This window comes from Nerophis ophidion, linkage group LG08, assembly GCF_033978795.1.
Source record: "Nerophis ophidion isolate RoL-2023_Sa linkage group LG08, RoL_Noph_v1.0, whole genome shotgun sequence".
In the NCBI taxonomy this organism is placed as follows: domain Eukaryota; kingdom Metazoa; phylum Chordata; class Actinopteri; order Syngnathiformes; family Syngnathidae; genus Nerophis; species Nerophis ophidion.
In genome coordinates, this window is record NC_084618.1 from 12,965,829 (window position 1) to 12,975,828 (window position 10,000).

Genomic DNA, 10,000 nt, shown 5'->3' on the forward strand with positions numbered 1-10,000 from the left:
GTTCGGGTGGCATCCTGACCAGATGCCCGAACCACCTCATCTGGCTCCTCTCGATGTGAAGGAGCAGCGGCTTTACTTTGAGTTCCTCCCGGATGGCAGAGCTTCTCACCCTATCTCTAAGGGAGAGCCCCGCCACACGGCGGAGGAAACTCATTTCGGCCGCTTGTACCCGTGATCTTATCCTTTCGGTCATGACCCAAAGCTCATGACCATAGGTGAGGATGGGAACGTAGATCGACCGGTAAATTGAGAGCTTTGCCTTCCGGCTCAGCTCCTTCTTCACCACAACGGACCGGTACAACGTCCGCATTACTGAAGACGCCCCACCGATCCGCCTGTCGATCTCCCGATCCACTCTTCCCTCACTCGTGAACAAGACTCCTAGGTACTTGAACTCCTCCACTTGGGGCAGGGTCTCCTCCCCAACCCGGAGATGGCACTCCACCCTTTTCCGGGCGAGAACCATGGACTCGGACTTGGAGGTGCTGATTCTCATTCCGGTCGCTTCACACTCGGCTGCGAACCGATCCAGCGAGAGCTGAAGATCCCGGTCAGATGAAGCCATCAGGACCACATCATCTGCAAAAAGCAGAGACCTAATCCTGCGGTTACCAAACCGGAACCCCTCAACGCCTTGACTGCGCCTAGAAATTCTGTCCATAAAAGTTATGAACAGAATCGGTGACAAAGGACAGCCTTGGCGGAGTCCAACCCTCACTGGAAATGTGTTCGACTTACTGCCGGCAATGCGGACCAAGCTCTGGCACTGATCGTACAGGGAACGGACCGCCGCAATAAGACAGTCCGATACCCCATACTCTCTGAGCACTCCCCACAGGACTTCCCGAGGGACACGGTCGAATGCCTTCTCCAAGTCCACAAAGCACATGTAGACTGGTTGGGCAAACTCCCATGCACCCTCAAGAACCCTGCCGAGAGTATAGAGCTGGTCCACAGTTCCACGACCAGGACGAAAACCACACTGTTCCTCCTGAATCCGAGGTTCGACTATCCGACGTAGCCTCCTCTCCAGTACACCTGAATAAACCTTACCGGGAAGGCTGAGGAGTGTGATCCCACGATAGTTGGAACACACCCTCCGGTCGCCCTTCTTAAAGAGAGGAACCACCACCCCGGTCTGCCAATCCAGAGGTACCGCCCCCGATGTCCACGCGATGCTGCAAAGTCTTGTCAACCAAGACAGCCCCACAGCATCCAGAGCCTTAAGGAACTCCGGGCGGATCTCGTCCACCCCTGGGGCCTTGCCACCGAGGAGCTTTTTAACTACCTCAGCGACCTCAGCCCCAGAAATAGGTGAGTCCACCACAGATTCCCCAGGCACTGCTTCCTCATAGGAAGACGTGTTGGTGGGATTGAGGAGGTCTTCGAAGTATTCCTTCCACCTATCCACAACATCCGCAGTCGAGGTCAGCAGAACACCATCCGCACCATACACGGTGTTGATAGTGCACTGTTTCCCCTTCCTGAGGCGGCGGACGGTGGTCCAGAATCGCTTCGAAGCCGTCCGGAAGTCGTTTTCCATGGCTTCCCCGAACTCTTCCCATGTCCGAGTTTTTGCCTCCGCGACCGCTGAAGCTGCACACCGCTTGGCCTGTCGGTACCTGTCCACTGCCTCCGGAGTCCTATGAGCCAAAAGGACCCGATAGGACTCCTTCTTCAGCTTGACGGCATCCCTCACCGCTGGTGTCCACCAAGGGGTTTTAGGATTGCCGCCCCGACAGGCACCAACTACTTTGCGGCCACAGCTCCGATCTGCCGCCTCGACAATAGAGGTGCGGAACATGGTCCACTCGGACTCAATGTCCAGCACCTCCCTCGTGACATGTTCAAAGTTCTTCCGGAGGTGGGAATTGAAACTTTGTCTGACAGGAGACTCTGCCAGACGTTCCCAGCAGACCCTCACAATGCGTATGGGCCTCCCAGGTCTGTCCGGCATCCTCCCCCACCATCGCAGCCAACTCACCACCAGGTGGTGATCGGTAGAAAGCTCCGCCCCTCTCTTCACCCGAGTGTCCATAACATGAGGCCGCAAATCCGATGACACAACTACAAAGTCGATCATGGAACTGCGGCCTAGGGTGTCCTGGTGCCAAGTGCACATATGGGCACCCTTATGTTTGAACATGGTGTTTGTTATGGACAAACTGTGACGAGCACAAAAGTCCAATAACAAAACACCACTCGGGTTCAGATCCGGGCGGCCATTCTTCCCAATCACGCCTCTCCAGGTTTCACTGTCGTTGCCAACGTGAGCGTTGAAGTCTCCCAGTAGGACAAGGGAATCACCCGGGGGAGCACTTTCCAGTACTCCCTCGAGCGCTTCCAAAAAGGGTGGGTACTCTGAACTGCTGTTTGGTGCATAAGCACAAACAACAGTCAGGACCCGTCCCCCCACCCGAAGGCGGAGGGAGGCTACCCTTTCGTCCACCGGGTTGAACTCCAACGTACAGGCTTTGAGCCGGGGGGAAACAAGAATTGCCACCCCAGCCCGTCGCCTCTCACTGCCGGCAACGCCAGAGTGGAAGAGGGTCCAATCCCTCTCGAGAGAAGTGGTTCCAGAGCCCTTGCTGTGCGTCGAAGTGAGTCCGACTATATCCAGCCGGAATTTCTCAACTTCGCGCACTAGCTCAGGCTCTTTCCCCCCCAGTGACGTGACGTTCCACGTCCCAAGAGCTAGCTTCTGTAGCCGAGGATCGGACCGCCAAGTGCCCTGCCTTCGGCTGTCGCCCAGCTCACAATGCACCCGACCTCTATGGCCCCTGCTATGGGTGGTGAGCCCATTGGAGGGGTGACCCACGTTGCCTCTTCGGGCTGTGCCCGGCCGGGCCCCATGGGAACAGGCCCGGCCACCAGGCGCTCGCCATCGTGCCCCACCTCCGGGCCTGGCTCCAGAGGGGGGCCCCGGTGACCCGCGTCCGGGCGAGGGAAATCTGGGTCCATGATGTTTCTTCTTCATAAAGGTCTTCGAGCTCTTCGAGCTGCTCTTTGTCTGATCCCTCACCTAGAACCTGTTTGCCTTGGGAGACCCTACCAGGGGGCTTTATGCCCCCGGACAACATAGCTCCTAGGATCATTGGGACACGCAAACTCCTCTACCACGATAAGGTTGCAGCTCAGAGAGCACCTTAATATGAAACTTTATTGCTGGTGCGGCCCGCGAGTTTTATATGAATGGCGCTTTACAGCGTCATACTTGCATGCCCTCGATTTTTCCGGGAGACTACCAATTTTCAGTGTCCCCCCAGAGGTAATCATTCTCCCAAATTTTACCCAGACAATAATATTGAGGGGGCACCGTGGAGGTACTGTCTGTTACATCCTCTACAACCTGTGCCAACAGCTTTGCCAGCCCAGCCATAATTTTGTATTTGACTTCTGCGGACGCAATTGGCGACTGCAAGACATAGTTGATCGACAGCCATACAGGTCACACTGAGGGTGGCCGTATAAACAACTTTAACACTGTTACAAATATGCGCCACACTGTGAACCCACACCAGACAAGAATGACAAACACATTTTGGGACAACATCCGCACCGTAACACAACATAAACACAACAGAACAAATACCCAGAATCCCATGCAGCCCTACTCTTCCGGGCTACAATATACAAGATGGCAGTTGGAGATTGTCGGGAGGGGCACTGATATTCGGGTGTTTCCCGGAAAGATCGCGAGAGTTGGTAAGTACGTTGCTCGGGTGGGAAAGCCATTCAAAGAAGGTGAATTCATTAAAAAGTGCATGTTAGATTTTTTTTTTAAAGAAATCTTTTCTTGCGGCCCAGCCTCAGCCAGTTTCTGCATCCTGTGGCCCCCAGGTAAATTGAGTTCGAGACCCCTGCATTAAACTTTCAGCAAGTGCACAAACTTACACACGTCACGTCATACGTCACAAACGTATACGCCCTCATGGAGCAGAGAGGTAGCAGACTGGGTAACGTTAGTTGTGATGCTAGCAGAGCCGTGCGAGTGGTAATATGAGGGAAAGAAGGTGCAAATGAAGGGAAAATTAATTCCCAAGAAAAACAGCAGGGGATCCATCGTCTGTCGGTGGTACGGCTCCAAGATCGACCGGTAATTTTAGTCGACAAAAGTCTCAATTTTATGACAAAACTTTAAAATGTTGGTAATATTATATTAATAATAGGAATTTTACTTGGCAAAATTATGACAAAAGTCATCATTTTACTCCAAAAAATGTTACTGTTACAACAAAAAAATTGGCAATATTGTGATAAAAGTCAGAATTTTACATGACAAATGTCGGCATTTTGCATTAAAAAGGAATAATTTTACATAAAAAAGTAATAATTTTGACGAGAAAATATTGCAATATTACAGACGCGGAAATAATATGAGAAATTGTTCCATATTTTATTTTTTAAAAGTCGACACATTGTGAGAAAAAGACTGCTTTTAGTACATTTTTTGTTTTTTAAATTTTTTTTTGTAATTGGTTTTTAATCTTCATTATTTACTTTAAGTTATTTTTGTATGTCCCTACATACATATTTATTGTATTTTTTTAATTTTGGCCAGAGGGGGCGCATTTCAATTTCTTAAACACACACATTCTTGTATTTGTTACCTTCCTGAGACCTCTGAAAAATGCTTACCTCTTTAGGACCACCCTTTTAGATGTATAAATATTTTTATTTACAACATTAATAATATGTACATACTATGCAAACATAAAAAAGGTTGTGAAAAATGAGTTGTAATTTCACAAACAAAAGGTCACAATTACACCAGAAAAACTTCTAATTTTTGCAGTGTTATAATAAAAGTTGTCATTTTACTGGACGCAAATCAGCATTTTACAAGAAAAACTGAACACTTGTGCAATATTATGATAAAAGTTGGAATTTTACTCAATGACAGTCGCTACATTACAAGAAAAGCTTAAAATGTTGTCAATTTTATGAAAACATTCGTAATTTTTACTGTACAAAAGTCACAGCTTTATGAGAAAACTTTTAAATTTTGGCAACATTATAATTATAATAGGAATTTTACTTAGCAAAATGATGACAAAAGTCATCATTTTAATCAAAAAAATCCCAATGTTTTACACGAACAACAAAAAATTTGGCAATATTGTGATAAAAGTCAGAATTTTATATGACAAATGTTGTCATTTTGCATCAAAAAAAATTATTCATAAAAAAGTAATACTTTTACCAGAAAAATATTACAATATTACAAAAACAGAAAGTAAATGAAAACATTTTTCCAATTTTATAAGAAAAAAGTTGAAACATGCTTTTAGTAATTTTTTATTTATTTAATTTTTTGTTTCTAATTGCTTTGTAATCTTCATTATTTACTTCAAGTTATTATATTATGTCCCTAGATACATATTTTTTTTTTTAATCAATTTTGGCCAAAGGGGGCGCATTTCAATTTTTTACACACACTTGTTATTTCATATGTTGGCCAGAGGGGCGGGCACTCAATATTTCAATAACCTGATTGTAAAAATAATCTGAATTTTGCATGGCAATATTATGACAAAAGTCATAATTTTAATACAAAAATGTCACTATTGTACAATATCAACCAAAAAAATGGCAACATTTTATATGACAAATGTCGTCATTTTGCATTAAAAATTTATATATTTTTCATAAATAAGTAATAGTTTTACGAAACAATATTGCAATATTACAGAAACAGAGAGAAAATGAGAAATTGTTCCCAAAATATGAGAAAAAAGTCGACACTGTGAGAAAAATTCTGCTTTTGTTTGTAATTGTTTTTTAATCTTCATTATTTACTTCAAGTTGTTTTAGTATGTCCCTGTATAAATATTTATTTTATTTTTTAAATACATTTTGGCCAATGGGGGCGCATTTGAATTTCTTACACCCACTTGTTATTTCATATGTTGGCCAGATTGGGAGCACTTCAATATTTTACACACACTTGCTATTTCATATGTTGGCCAGAGGGGGAGCACTTTTAAATCCGACACAAAATCAATTTGAAAAATCCTTCCTTGTTGGTACCACCCTAATTTTGACAGATTTCACCACCAGGGGGTGCACATGAGGCTTAAATGTTTTAGTTTTTTGTAATGTACTAAAGGCCGGTGACATGGACCACGGATGGCCCCTGTGCCACACTTTGGGTAACCCAGCTATAGAAGCTAACTGTTAATGGCCACTATAGTCTTAGTACCGTAGTTCATCCTACGGTCACGGGTTGTCTTACGTCAGCACCAGAAGTGGTAAAATCAGCTGTTCACCTGGCGGGGGGGGGGGGGGGGGGGGGGGGGGGGTCGGGGAAGAATAGGGAAGTCCTTTAGCTTTTATCTAATATTTCTGCCTTTGCAGCTGTCAATATTTACTTCTGTATGCACATGAAATCAACCAAAAAAATCCAGACTTTGGAGCAATGTTCACGGATTTGAGTATTTGTCTCTCTGTTAGATGCGATGGTTTTCCTTACTGGGATCATGATTTGTCTTAGTTTGTTCACCTGTCCTCATATGAATGGTGGTTTTCCTTGTTGGGAAGTCCTTCGTTAGCTGCCGTCTACTTTTATCTAATATTCCTGCCTTTCCACCTTTCAATGTTTACTTCTGTATGCACATGAAAATCAACAAAAAATCCAGACTTTGGAGCAATGTTCACGGATTTGAGTATGTGTCTCTCTGTTAGATGCAATGGTTTTCCATACTTGGAGCATGATTTATGTCTTAGTTTGTTCACCGGTCCTCATATGGACGGTTCTTTTACTTGTTGGGAAGTCCTTTTTTAGCTGCCGACTACTTTTATCTAATATTCCTGCCTCTGCACCTGTCATTGTTTACTTCTGTATGCACATGAAATCAACCAAAAAATCCTGACTTTGGAGCAATGTTCACAGATTCTAGTATTTGTCTCTCTGTTAAATGCAACAGTTTTCCGTATTGGGACCATGATTTATGTCTTAGTTTGTTCACCGGTCATCATATGGACGGTGCTTTTACTTGTTGGGAAGTCCTTTAGCTGCCGTCTACTTTTATTTAATATTGCAGCCTTTTCACATGTCAATGTTTACTTCTGTATGCACATAAAATCAACCAAAAAAAACATGACTTTGGAGCAATGTTCACGGATTCTAGTATTTGTCTCTCTGTTAGATGCAACGGTTTTCCGTACTGGGAGCATAATTTATGTCTTAAATTGTTCACCGGTCCTCATATGGACGGTACTTTTCCTTGTTGGGAAGTCCTTCTTTAGCTGCCGTCTACTTTTATCTAATATTGCTGCCTTTGCATCTGTCAATATTTACTTTTGTATGCACATGAAATCAACCCAAAAAATCCAGACTTTGGAGCAATGTTCACGGATTTGAGTATTTGTCTCTCTGTTAGATGCGATGGTTTTCCTTACTGGGATCATGATTTGTCTTAGTTTGTTCACCTGTCCTCATATGAATGGTGGTTTTCCTTGTTGGGAAGTCCTTCATTAGCTGCCGTCTACTTTTATCTAATATTCCTGCCTTTCCACCTTTCAATGTTTACTTCTGTATGCACATGAAAATCAACAAAAAATCCAGACTTTGGAGCAATGTTCACGGATTTGAGTATGTGTCTCTCTGTTAGATGCAATGGTTTTCCATACTTGGAGCATGATTTATGTCTTAGTTTGTTCACCGGTCCTCATATGGACGGTTCTTTTACTTGTTGGGAAGTCCTTTTTTAGCTGCCGACTACTTTTATCTAATATTCCTGCCTCTGCACCTGTCATTGTTTACTTCTGTATGCACATGAAATCAACCAAAAAATCCTGACTTTGGAGCAATGTTCACGGATTCTAGTATTTGTCTCTCTGTTAGATACAACGGTTTTCCGTATTGGGACAATGATTTATGTCTTAGTTTGTTCACCGGTCCTCATATGGACAGTACTTTTACTTGTTGGGAAGTCCTTTAGCTGCCGTCTACTTTTATCTAATATTGCAGACTTTTCACCTGTCAATGTTTACTCTTGTATGCACATGAAATCAACCTGATAAATCCTGACTTTGGAGCAATGTTCACAGATTCTAGTATTTGTCTCTCTGTTAAATGCAACAGTTTTCCGTATTGGGACCATGATTTATGTCTTAGTTTGTTCAACGGTCCTCATCTGGACGGTACTTTTCCTTGTTGGGAAGTCCCTCTTTAGCTGGCGTCTACTTTTATCATAGATTGCTGCCTCTGCACCTGTCAATGTTTACTTTTGTATGCACATGAAATCAACCGAAAAAAATCCAGACTTTGGAGCAATGTTCACGGATTCTAGTATTTGTCTCTCTGTTAGATGCAACAGTTTTCCGTATTGGGACCATGATTTATGTCTTAGTTTGTTCACATCTCCTCACATGGACGGTACTTTTTTTGGTTGGGAAGTCCTTCTTTAGCTGCCGTCTACTTTTGTCTAATATTGCAGCCTTTGCACCTGTCATTGTTTACTTCTGTATGCACATGAAATCAACCAAAAAAATCCTGACTTTGGAGCAATGTTCACGGATTCTAGTATTTGTCTCTGTTAGATGCAATGGTTTTCCTTACTGGGAGCATGATTTATGTCTTAAATTGTTGACCGGTCCTCAGATGAACAGTACTTTTCCTTGTTGGGAAGTCCTTCTTTAGCTGCCGTCTACTTTTATCTAATATTCCTGCCTCTGCACCTGTAAATGTTTACTTCTGTATGCACATGAAATCAACCAAAAAATCCCAACTTTGGGGCAATGTTCACGGATTCTAGTATTTGTCTCTCTGTTAGATGCGATGGTTTTCGTTACTGGGATCATGATTTATGTCTTAGTTTGTTCCCCGGTCCTCATATGGACGGTGATTTTACTTGTTGGGAAGTCCTTTTTTAGCTGCCGTCTACTTTTATCTAATATTGCTGCCTTTGCACCTGTCAATGTTTACTTTTGTATGCACATGAAATCAACCAAAAAAATTCTAACTTTGGAGCAATGTTCACGGATTCTAGTATTTGTCTCTCTGTTAGATGGAATGTTTTCCTTACTGGGAGCATGATTTATGTCTTAGTTTGTTCACCGGTCCTCATATGGACGGTGCTTTTACTTGTTGAGAAGTCCTTCTTTAGCTGCCGTCTACTTTTATCATATATTGCTGCCTTTGCATCTGTCAATATTTACTTCTGTATGCACATGAAATCAACCCAAAAAATCCTGACTTTGGAGCAATGTTCACGGATTCTAGTATTTGTCTCTCTGTTAGATGCAATGGTTTTCTTTACTGGGATCATAATTTATGTCTTAGTTTGTTCACATCTCATATGGACGGTACTTTTCCTTGTTGGGAAGTCCTTTTTTAGCTGCCGTCTACTTTTATCTAATATTGCTGCCTTTGCACCTGTCAATGTTTACTTTTGTATGCACATGAAATCAACCTAATAAATCCTGACTTTGGAGCAATGTTCACAGATTCTAGTATTTGTCTCTCTGTTAAATGCAACAGTTTTCCGTATTGGGACAATGATTTATGTCTTAGTTTGTTCAACGGTCCTCATATGGACTGTGCTTTTCTTTGTTGGGAAGTCCTTCTTTAGCTGCAGTCTACTTTTATCTAATATTGCTGCCTTTGCACCTGTCATTGTTTGGTTTTGTATGCACATGAAATCAACCAAAAAAAATCCTGACTTTGGAGCAATGTTCACGGATTCTAGTATTTGTCTCTCTGTTAAATGCAACAGTTTTCCGTATTGGGACCATGATTTATGTCTTAGTTTGTTCACATCTCCTCACATGGACGGTACTTTTTTTGGTTGGGAAGTCCTTCTTTAGCTGCCGTCTACTTTTATCTAATATTGCTGCCTTCGCATCTGTCAATATTTACTTTTGTATGCACATGAAATCAACCTAATAAATCCTGACTTTGGAGCAATGTTCACAGATTCTAGTATTTGTCTCTCTGTTAAATGCAACAGTTTTCCGTATTGGGACCATGATTTATGTCTTAAATTGTTCACACCTC

General features: G+C 43.1%; 1 protein-coding gene across 3 annotated transcripts in view; it reads left to right on the top strand.

The window, feature by feature from the left end:
• The window catches only part of qki2 (QKI, KH domain containing, RNA binding 2), a 98,173-nt gene that overhangs the window by 32,385 nt on the left and 55,788 nt on the right, over nt 1-10,000 (top strand). The window lies entirely within an intron of this gene.